Source organism: Vipera berus (genome assembly GCF_964194415.1).
Source record: "Vipera berus genome assembly, chromosome: 5".
Lineage (NCBI taxonomy): Eukaryota > Metazoa > Chordata > Lepidosauria > Squamata > Viperidae > Vipera > Vipera berus.
The window spans coordinates 35253448-35266112 of NC_138207.1; positions in this window are offsets into that span (position 1 = coordinate 35253448).

A 12665-nucleotide genomic window follows, 5' to 3' on the forward strand; every position below is an offset into this window, starting at 1 on the left:
AGAAAATAAGCATTGACAAAGTTTCCATATGACATTTACAAAAGGCAAAACAAAGCAAAGATAGAGTCAATAGTAATAGGTGCCTTGGGTGCAATTCCAAAACTTCTGGAGTAACATTTGAACACCATCAGCATTGACAAATCCAGTCTAAACATCTGGCTTACTATATGACCAATCATAGTAATAAATCTAAGTAAGCAGCATGATCTCTATATGTGCCACTTACATGGCATTGCCAAATGGTGTATAGAGAAAGACAAGAAAAGGAGTTGAAGATCTTTGTTTACTGTCTTACACATGGACAATCCTATCATATGAAGGTAGATTCTGCACATGTGCACTGAATAGCTGCCGCTGGGTACAATATTGTACCCTCTATTAAATATCCTTACAGCCAACAAGTTTCCTACTCCTGTGTCAAACAGTATCTGTATTTTAGCAGATCAAGGGGTTTTTTTAATCATTAAGAACAAATGGCAATATGAAAAATAATTTAGATGGCTTCAGAAGATTGCTTCAGGTTTGAAAATACAGTGAGAAGAAAAAGCATTATTTTTTTACTGTCATTCCATGCAATTTCTCCTCTCATGTATTTAATCTCTATACATTGATCTTTTAAAATCTTTAGGGCACAAATACTTTTAGGCTTGTGCAGTTCTTTGAATTCAAATGTAAAAGTTACTTCAATGCTTCATTGGGTATTAATATACTGTTGGTAAATCGTTCCGTAAAGGCACAGAGGTGTCTTTACTTTCATATAGTTGCTCTCCACAGCTGGAATGCAATGCCGTAAAAAGAAATGTTTGGTTTAAAAGACATGCTTGCTGACAGGTGCTAGGTGTACTTATGTATGCTCCAAAGCACCTTTTCCCCTGGCATCTGAATTGCTGCACAGTTCCAGTATTTCATCAGTGCTTAGTACTTTCTTACTTGACAGATGGTCTATTGCTTGTTGTATCTTACTTTATATCAGTGTCAATTTATAAACATACTTTCTTTGTGAAAATGTTTCTATCATTCCATAATTCTAGGAAAGGGTTTTGCTATAATCTTTCCAACTTTTTAAAACTTCATGTACCTCTGACAGATCTTTTCTCTGGAGTATTCCCACAGGAATTCAGGTATATGTTTCTCAATTATTTCTCTGATCTTAAAAACAATGCTTTTTTCCTTTTCTTCTTATTTTGCTGTTTTTTTTAGATTCTTGATTGTAATATCATACTTTATTCTTTCTTGCTTGACATTGAAATTTTGAATTCAGTTACCCAATGTAATTGTTACCCAAGATGTTTATCTCCATCTAGTTTTGACTATTATAATAACTTGCTCTGAAAGCTTAAATCTTTTTCTCTGAAAGAGTTGAAAGTTTTTCCTGCTCTGATTGTCACAATATGTCTTACTTTCACCTATATTTCCATATGTTCTCTTTGTCTTTCACGTAAGTTCAGTATACCAAATTTGTTACTTCCATTGACAAATTAAAGTTATAACTGATTGTTTGTGCTCTAGCTCAAATTTTCTGACACACCTGCTTAGTTTGACTTTCTAAATTTAACTTGTATATTTAATATGATCTGTTTCAATCTATAGTTGGAAATGTCCTGATTGACTGGATTGTACATCTCTATGCACTGACTGACATTACATTATTGATTTGATTGCATTGTTGTCCATGCCCTGGTGTTGGGTCTGTGTTTTTGCTGCTTGAAGCAGTTGTACACTGAACAAATCATTTGCTTCTCAAAACTCTTATCTCCCAATCCATGTCTTCTTGTAATTCCAATTTCTCCAATTTTTACGTACCAATCATTACAAACTTGCAAAACATTGAAATGGTTTGATTAAAACACTTTTGTTCTTTATATGAACTAGATATCAACATCTGTATAGAATATCTGTAAATGTTGTGTTATTTTTTTCATGAGTTAGAGTGCTAAAGAGTGATCCTGTATCTTATTTTAATGTGTCAGGTGTGTGTGTGTGTGTGTGTGTGTGTGTGTATGTGTGTGTGTGTTTTTTACCTCAGATAGACAAAATGGCTAAAGGATTATTGTAACTTTTATATAATCTTAAACCATTGCTAAAATAGACAGTGTCCAGGGTAATTTAATAGAGATTCCACTTAAGATTATTTCAGAATGTGCATTCATTGTGAGAATTACCAAATAAGTATTTAATGCTGCTTTGATTATGGTTATCACAGTACAAATCTCCCCTCAGCTTTTTTTAACAATCATAAATCTTCTCAATAGATGTAATTGACTTTGATCACTCATGAATGTGTTAAATGCAACTCAAATTTATATCCAAACATTCCTTTTAATGAGTTTTACTAACTTACCACAGTTACCAGTGTACAGAAAATCTATCTCAAACTTTTTGGGAAACAGGAGAAGAAAGAATGAAAAATAACAAATTTGGATTCCCTTGATTTCTCTCAAAAGAGATTTATAGCAGGAAACCGTGAAGAAAAATGCAGACCTGAACCCCTTTGAGGACAGTTAGGCTGGAAAGAAATGTGAAGACTGACTAATTCTGTGTTTTGGTTTTGACAGATGAACAGTTTGAATACAACAGTCTATGACTTGCTTTTCATCCCTTTAGGAAACGTTGAAGAAAATGAATATATGTCTTGGCAATAGGCTGACACAAAAGAATCTTAGCTAAACTATGGTAAGGAGGAAAGCTATGAAGGACAAAAATTATCTCATTATGTTACCAAAAATCTAATAGCATATTACCAGAGAACATACTACTGTTTTATGCTACTTTTGGTTTAAAATAAGATTTATCCTTATAAAATAACACTATATCATAACATATTCACTGACAAGAGATTACAATTAAAGCATTCTTAGATTAAATATCAAGATGAAATAACATTAAGGAATAAGGAATTTCCTTAATAACATTAAGGAAAATACTCTAAAACAGCAGATTGCCAATCAAAAGTAACTTACTCTTATTATCTAATTGCATCTTTGTGGCTTTTTCATTATGGCTATTGTCTAGAAAGAACATTGTGAAAAAGATGAGAAAGTGAGAGAATGGTGACTATCCATAGGAAAAAAAATCCGCAATTAAGATTAGAAGTGAAGAGGCAGTTACTGGTCATGTATGAAAACAATAGAAGTAAGCCAGTTCCAAATTCTAGGTTTATTCATGAAGAATCAGTTTCACTGAGAGCAACACTGAGTATTTTCAAAATATTATACTTCAAACTATTTTTGAGTTTCCAAGAGCATACTTCCTCTGAAAGGGATCTTACATTTTTCTGTCTTAGTCTGAAAAAATTAAAGAAACAAAGACAGTATGTGATGGAAGCTTCCAACACTAGAAATATAACAAGCATAGTGAATGGTACTAGTTCAAATTAAACCTAATTATTTTCCTTTTCTTTTCTCATGTTGGTTTAGTATTTCTTAACTCTTTTCTAGCTTTGCATAATGTTGCCTATTCTGAAAGAAAATGTGTTATGGGGTGTTTTTTTTCCTTGCATCCTGCCTTATTTCCTATTTTTTACTTTTGCTTTTCTGGATTTTGCATAACAACTGCATAATATTTTCCAAAAGAAACATGTGTACATATTGTTATTATCACCAACATCTGGAATGTTGAAGGTTGCTGTTGGGATGGACTTCATCATATTGAATATTTAACCTTGTTCTTGAAGGATATGATAGTGAAGACAGCACATGTTCTCAGGTTAATTGAGGGGAAATGATATACTTTAGATTCAAAAGTAGAAAAAGTTATTTATATGCAACATGCATATAGAAGGATACAGAATTTATACACATGTTTACCGCCCATACTGAAAGCTTGGTGTACATCTGTTATTTTTTTATTCACTTTCATCCAAGTAAGATTTCTGTCTCTGTTACTGTTTCTGTTTCTCAATTAATCTTCATATAAAGCTATGAGAATAATTCAAGTTTGACTTGTTTTATGGTAAAATTTGTTTCTTCAGTGATGCTCTATAGAAAAGAAAGAAAGAAAGATAACAGTTAACATATTTTACTTCAAGGACAACTATTTTAAGCAGAACATTTTTCAAATGAGTTAATCCATGTTTGACATTTGCAAATTATCCACAAGGAGATTTTGACTTAATAGGTTTGTTTATTTGCAAATATTCACGGTGACAGATGTTAGCCCTAGGCATCTCTGCATACAGCTCATTGTTCTCCTTGCTATGGATTGATACTGTTTCTAATTGGTGCTTTTTGGGAACTAAATCTTATGGAAGAATCAGTTTTGCATGTGCTGCAATTCTGTGCACAAGGGACACCAGATTTCTTAAAAATTTGCATGAGAAAAAAAATATATGGCTGCATAATTATTCAGTTGCCATTTTATGTGCATCAAAGACTAGTCAATACATGCTCTTTTGAAGAAGCATCTTCAGGGCAGCTGACCAGAAGAAATTTACAATCCATTTCTAATGTTAGATCATTTGAAGCAACAGACTTATTGGTCTGTTTCTGCTTTGTGGCTTGGTAGGAGATGGCAAGTAACCCTGTGCCAAGCTTAATCTAGTCTCAGAGGAGATGTTGCTTGGATAAATTATATCTCTATAAACTTCATTTAAAAGCTGTGCCCTGATTTTCAAACTATCTTGCATATACGGTAATACGCCTCCCGCAAATCCAGTTTGGAGAAAAATTTTCCTTTTGACAGGTGTGCTAACATGTCCTTTATGAGAGGGAGGGGGCACAGGTTCTCCATGCATAGCTTTCAGGCCTCTATAATCTATGAAGAAATGAAGCGACCTATCCTTCTTTTCTCTGAATAGCATGAGAACTGCCACCCGGGGTTTTGCAGGCTGGATAAAACCTGTGCTAAAGTTCTTTTCAATAAACTTATGAAGTTCATTAAGTTCTCTTGGGATCATGGAGTACATCTTTGGTTTGGGAAGCTTGGTCCCTGGGATAATTTCAATGGCACACTCTGTGGATCAATGGGGCGGAAGCTTATCCAACTTTTGTTCACTGAACACTTTGGCCAGGTCTTGGTATTCCAGTGGGAGGCTCTGCAGTTCCTGTTCGCTGAGGGTGGAGGCTAATTCGCAATGTTATCCATGCCTCCCACCTTTTCTTTTGGATAGGGGAGGGGCTCCCTCCTTCAGGAATTTCAAACACCCCTCTCTCCAATCCACTATGGAGTTCTATTTCTTTAGCTACACCAAGCCTAATTCTAATGGCCACTCCATGCTAGGAGCCACAACAAATGCTAAAGTTTCTGAGTGGTCTCCCAGGTTGGTATGCAAGGCTCTGGTAGCAAAACTGGCAGGGAGTCCCCCTGTGATGGACCTATCAATCTGGCAGAAAGTGATTGGGGTCTTTAATCTCCTGAGGGATATTCCCATCTTCCCCACTAATTTTGGGCTGACCATGCAGTGAGTGCAGCCTGAGTCCAGTAAAGCTGCTAGTTTTACTCTCTTCTTGGTACCCGGTATGGACAGTTCTAGGGTCACAGTAATGGGGTCAACTGGGCCACTTACCAAGTGGTTGTTCTCATAGTCACTCTCAACCACCTCGGAGTCATTGTTTGTAGGAGCCGAAACTCAGCCCTCAGACCTCTGGGCTTGGAGGTGTTCCACAGTCTCTTTGAATGCCATTGCCAGCTCTCTTGGTCATGGTGTAGCTTTCATAGGTCTGCCGGTGGGTTGCCAGTCCCCTCTCTTTACTGATACCTTGCTGTGGCAGTTGATTGCTCAGTGCCCCTCTTTCCTGCACTTGAAGCATGCAGTGGATTGGGGTATGGTCGGTGATGACCGAGAGGACTCAGCTCTCTTCTCCGGTGTTGGTTTGAAAGTGGGTTTCACTGGGTGGTGTTGGTGCTTGCATTGATCTATTTCCACCTCTTCTGCTAAGAGGCACCAATCATACAATTGCCCTGGGGCACAGAGGTATTGTACAAGTCTTCATTAAGGCCATCCTGGAAGCAACTCACCAGGATGTCCTCTGGCCAGTTGAGACAGCTGGCCAACTCCCAAAATACCTTGGTGTATTTGGCTATTTGCTTGACCATCTTCATGTGCTCACAAGCTTTTTTGTCTGCCAAGTGGTCTTTAAAATGACATTGGAGGGCTACCATGAAGTGGTTGAAATTTCTCAGCTCTGGAGCATTTCAGTTGTAGAGGGTCACCATCTAGTCGGCTGCAGCATCTTCCAGTGCAAGGGTGACCACTCTTCTCTCCATCTGTAGGCAGTATTCTTCCATATATCTGCATGTATGTGGACACCTGGGCCAAGATGAACCCCAATCTTTTGGGATTTCCATTGAATTTCACCCCCAGTGGAATTGGCTTCACCTCTGCTGGTTGGGATATGGCTGGTCTAGGTCTTTGGGGTGGTCTGGCCCATTGTGCCACTGCTGCAAGGGGGGGCACTACCGCTTCCACCTCAGGCACTGCCAACTCAGGCACAGCTTCCTCCTCTACTTCCTCTACTTCTCCCTCCAATTCCAATGGCTCTTTCAGCTGGGCTTTCAGTTCCTCAAAGGATTCTCGCACATCTTCTATGGTGTCCTTTAAAATGGCTTTCATCACCTCAGAATTCAGATTCACCAGTCCTCTTTCAGGAGAGGCAAGCTCTGGAGCTTTCTTCTTTACCTTCTTACCTCCACCTTGTGTGAGAGTTACTTTCAGAGTTTTTCCTTCCCAGTCCTCTTTCATTCCAACCCCGAGGGACCACCTGGCTCAGTCACCTTCTGCCATGGGTTCTGCCATTCCCAGGTCCCTGGAAGTTCCTTCCCTGGGGTCTAACAGGATGATATCTCCACTCCAGCTCTCCAGTGTACCCTCTTCCATATCAGGGGCATATCAGTTGCGACCCACCTTGGTAGGGCAGCTGCCTCTCCAGGCTCGGCACTATGCAGATCTTATCTTAATGTAAAGACCTACCTCAGCTAAGCCAAGAAAGCACCCAAGAAAGCAGAACTCTTGAAACAAGCATTGTCTCAAAAGGAAACTTTTATTAGGGGTTAGTGACAACAGGGAATCAAGGCGAGATCTGAGAAAAAAAACCACAAAGTGATATATTAAAAGTAGCATTCAATCCTCCTCCCCCCAGTGTCTCAGTGTTCATTTGAATCTCAGCCAATCCTCTTCAAGGTCTCTCTCTTTTGATTTCTTCTGACTACAAGCACAAACCATCTCTCAGATAAGGGTAAGACATTCCATCCCTTGGGGGAAAGGCAACAAAGCAGATAGTGCAAAGCATCCACAAAGGCTCCTCCTGTATAGGAGTCATCATAAACCCCCTTTCTCCCCTGCTATCTGAATGAAAGCAGGATGGTTAGGGGATGGGTGGTAGAGGTGGGATGTGTTCAGGGGATTGGAGAGGCTGTTTAGTCAGTATTGCTGATTAAGGGGTTGCTGGAAGCAAGTAGGAAGCATCCTCAAAGTTCTACCAGCTGCTAGGTATAGTTAGAGATTTGGACCATCAGATGGTGCCTTAAATCTAGAAGGGTAAATATTGTGGTCAAGGAAGTTTGGGACCGTGGAGTCAGGAAGTAAGTTTATTATGTTTATTTTTCATTTCTTGTTTTCTCATGTTGTGAATTTGTGAAATTAATAGAAATGAAATGGAAAGTACAGGTCTGACTGAAGGTGAGCTGAACTTGGGAATGGAGTTAGCTAATCATTATCATCATTTTAGCCATTGTCTATCTACTGCAGGATGAAGGCCTCTTCTGCATGTTTACAACCTATACGGTCATCCATCTTGTTTCATCTTCATGGGTGCTTTTTATCAAGTGGGATCCGTTCTACAATTGTGCTGGTCCAGCTGCCATCAGTTCTTCTTGTTATGTGACCAGTTCATTTCCATTTCAATTCTTTTACTCTCTTGATGATATTGTATACTTTAGTTTGTTGTCTAAACCATGTGCAGGTATTTCTGTCTTGTCTTCAATGCTGAGCGTGCATCTTTCCATGGCTCTTTGCACTACTCATAGCTTTTGTATCCATTGTGAGTTTAGTGTCGATTTTCACTGGCATATGTTAGAGTAGATAGCACACGCTGAAAACCTTTCTCTTCAGGCATAGGAAAATGAAAGTATAGATTTAATTATGAACGAATAAGGTAAAATACAATGTATTTTCATCTAGATTGTTTTGTTAGCACATAATTCAATAGAATTAGGAAAATTACAAAATATTTTAAAGTTGTTGATTTAAACTAGTTTTTCTGTTGGCTTTCATCTGTATAATTTTTGCCTGTATAGTGAACGTTGATTGGATGAGTTGAGAGACAGAAGGGAAGATCAAGACATGTATAGCATAGGATGAGATCCTGAAATAGTGAGATGGACATGAAATTTTTAAATAACCAAAGACAATAAATGAAGCTACATATAAGTGGGATGGAAGCAAGGGTGGTTTTAAACAACAGAAAGGTATAAATAAAGTGGTGTTTTTTTTGTAAACTAGACTTAGATTTTGTTTTAATTGTCTACTTTTAATTTGTCTTCTTTTCCTCTTTCTTCTTCCAAAAAGAAATAGTGGAATTAAAAAATTAATTTATAACTATGTAATAATTGTAAATATTTCCAATTTATTTGTGTATGTTAGTCTTTTGAAGTAAGTCATTAAAAAGCAAAAAGTAAGATATTAAAAGCAGGAAAGAAAAAGTCTCATGGCATCTTATGTTTTAACCCATCTTTTGCCATATAAAAGCTTATGTAATAGTAAATTTGGTTAGTCTTTAAAGTAGGGATGTTCTTTATACAGTAATAACAGTTTATAGTGGTTGGCCACTAGAGGGGAATCTTAGCCTTTGCAGTTTCAGAATGAATATTCAGTATACTTCAGCAACCTTACCTTTACTACTTTTTTTAAAAAAAGTCTTCTTCTTTTTAACATAAAACCTATTTTATACAATGCATTTGAGCCAGGAAGCGTTAAGGAAAATTGAAATATACTTAACACAAAACAGTCAAACTAGTCATGACTTTCCCTGGTCTGTAATTTTTGTATTGTTAACTTTATTTCTGCTATAGTTTGCATTTTTAAAAAAGTCTACATAAAAACTCCTGTATAGATCTAGCACCAACATTCACAAATATACTGTTGTTTTTATGTGCATTTCTCCTAAATCATACATTTTAGAAATACATTGTTAAAGATATTAACTGAATTTAAATTATTTTCACCAATATAAAGTTTATTGGAATCTTTGTGAACTGTGAACATTAAAAACAAAATACATTATATCATATATTAGAAGTGCAAATTAAAATTTTGGGGAGATTGATATTCAGTCTTCTAAGTAGAAAAGAACTTTCTCTGTTTGGGACAGTATGGAAATTGCTAATTCCATCCCTTTTTTTCTTTTCTATAGCTTGATAGGCTTTAAAACAGAAAACCTCCATCATGTAGACAATTGTCTTGAACATGAATGAATGACTTTTCAGTGACATCAAACTACAACCTCTGGTACAAAGGGGCTGCTAATTGTTACTATGTGCTGAGTGCCATTTTCATATACCTAAATAGGGCTAGACCAGCGGTTCCCAATCTTTTCTATACCCCGCACCCCTAGAATGCTTCTGATATATTCTTGCATCCCTTATAAAAGTTCAAAATAACAGCAGTGAATTTGAAGTGTTCTCTCTTGGTCCAATCGGCAACGGCCAGTTTGACAGCTTGGAGCTGTCAACGGGTTGCCTGTTGTGATTCAGGGTCAGCCTGTGGGTTCGGCAGTTGGGTCGGACGACTCAGAGGAGGAGGGGGGGTGTTGAAGAGCTTGCTGAGGGGGTTGAAGAGCTTGCTGATGAGAGCCCTTAGCCAGGCCCCTCCCACCTGGTCATGACGGAGACCCAGCTGTGTGAGCCTGACAGCGTGGATGAAGATGACCCACAGCTGGCCCTGTTCAAGGACGCCCGACGCAGGAGGCAGTCAATCAGGAGTAAACAGAGGAAGGCAATGGGGCACCTCGGAAGGAGGCAGAGAGAAGCCATGCCCTGAACTGTATAAAAGGGGAATGCGTGGGAGGGCTGGTTTGCTGAAGGCAACCGCTTGAATAGTTCCTGTTTCATAGCTCCTGTTTCATGGTTGGTGTCTTGTTTTGCTCTGTTTTATGTTAATAAATTTGGCAGGCTTAATTCCAGCCTCTTGCCGTTTGTAAAGGGGTTGTCCCTGCCTTTTCTGCAGGGCCGGTAGCAGGCTGGTACAGAACATTGCCGCGCCTGCGCAGTAACTGGCGGCCGCTTTCACAGCTAAGAGCTGTCAAGCTGCTGCGTGTGCGTATTAGCACTAGGCAGCTTTTAACAGCTGTCAGCTGTCAAAAGCTGTCGCGTGTGTACTGTCAGTGATTTTACCTCACAACCATTACATTTTAACATAGTATAACATTCAACACATAACAGAATTATGCATATACACTATAATTTTGAAAACCCAAATTTTCGCATCCCTGGAATATCGTCTCACACGCCTGGTTGGGAACCCTTGGGCTAGACTAACTTAATTCTGAATAGGCTTTCTTTCCTGACGTTGTTATAAAGTTTTGTTAGACAGTAAAGTTCTCCCTTTAGGATTCCCTCCTCTTATTGAATCGGGAATAGGCTTGTCAATGAGGCTTTTGTAGTGGAATATTGGTTTGTTTTGTGGCATTGCAGTTTATCACAATGTGGATATAAACATAAGAGTGTCATTTGACTAGGGGGATCTTGTTGCACTAGACATGGATAGGGTATGCCTAGTGCAACAAGAGTTAAGGTAAGATAAGAATTAGAGTAATATAACAAGATAAATTATGAGTCTGATTTATATATCACTCAAAATTGAAATCAGATAAAAGTATATAATTTACTGTAATCCAGGCTATATATTTTTGATTGTAACATAACTGTTACAGTCCAAAATATCTGTATTACATCCAGAAATGCCAACTTTGCAACCAATATTTTTCATCCATAACTATGGCACCCTAAGGATACCTGCATACATGCAAATGCTTCTCTGGGACCTGTAACACAGCAGGGATTGCTTTTTCCTTCCAGTAACAGGTTGCTGGGAAATACTAAACATGGCCTTGAGAATTCCAATGTTTGTTACAAATGTTTCTGGATGTGGTTGGAAAGAGGTCTAGAAATGCCAGCACAAATACATCACACTTGCTGAGCATGCACACACAACTAATTACAAGCTTCAATTATATGGGATGTATCTAAAATGAGATGGGCTGTCTCAACTGCAACTTGCAAACCGTTCCGTTTTGCGGCAAAACAATCCAGGACAAGCTGATCAGCAGAGCTTAGAGAGGACTCATTAACACAATTTTGGGGAAGGAAAGAAACAGAAGGACAGTTTAACATCTTCCAGTTGATGTTATGTTATGTAACATCTTCTAGGAGTTGAAGTCCACGAGTCATAAAAGAGCCAAGGTTGCCTATGCCTGGCCTATTGGCTTTTGAAAGCCAATCGGAATTGCTGCTGAGCATGCCAAAAGACGGGCCAGCAAACATGGCACAGGCAAGTTGTCTGCAGTGAAGGCAGGAACTTTGCACCCCTCCCTGCTGCCCAACTACACCATCTCAATTAGGTAAGTAAGATATTATTTGCAAATAGGATGGCAATAAACAATTTAGGCTGCATTTACATCAGGGCTTTTCAACCTTTTCAGAAATTGTACCACTTTTAGAACATGACAATATTCCAGCACCACCAGTGCTTAACAAGGTGTCAAAAACTTGATGACTAAAAAAAAGGGGGGGTGTATTTTGGGTTTCATTGGTTAGATTCATTTATTGTTATAGAAATGGCTAGTTAATATTATAGAAAAGCAAAAAGTTGAGGTTCAATCTTAATGCTTCCTTCTACTCCTGTAACAGAGGAAGTCAGAAGTCAGTGCCTTTTTTTCCCTTCTCCCCCTCACTTTTCCCTTTTTCTCTCATCCTTCGCTTGCAAAAGCCCCCCCATTCACTCACACTTTGCTCACAAAAGCCTCCAGTCGCTCTCACTCACTCCTCCGTTTCTTTCAAAGGCACCTCATTCAGTCTCTCCCCCACTCACTCTGTCTCTTTCAAAGGCCTCTTGCTCACTCACTTACTGCCCCGTCGCTTCCAAACGCCATTTGCTTGTTCACTCACTCACTTACTGCCCCGTCGCTTCCAAACGCCATTTGCTCGTTCACACACTCACTTACTGCCCCATCGGTTCCAAATGCTTCCAAACGCCACTTGCTCGCTCACTCACTTACTGCATTTGGAAGCAACGGAGCAGTAAGTGAACAAGTGCCGGTGCCGGAGGCCATCAGCTGTTTGGCACCGGAGACCACTGCCACGGGGAACACAGCTCTGGGTCGGGGTTCAAAGCAGCTCCGGGTGGGGGCTCAGCACGGGCCACAGCGTGGCAACTGTGGGGAGGGGAATTCCCACAGCGGCTGTGGTGAGGGGAATCCCCGTGGCATGTGGCCCCCGACCCGCAGGGGCGGGAGTACAAAGGACGGGCGGTAACGCCGTAGTAAGACACTGGCATTGCTCCCAGTGACAGCACCTCTGAGTTCCGGTGCTTTTTTTTTTAAAGCACTTGTTATAATAAATGAATTATAGTTTGATGGGTTGTTTTCTGAATGCTGTTAGTTACCTAACTGCCACAAATCTGATAAATAACCACATTTGGAACTTTTTATGCAGTTACATTTTTCTTAAAATGC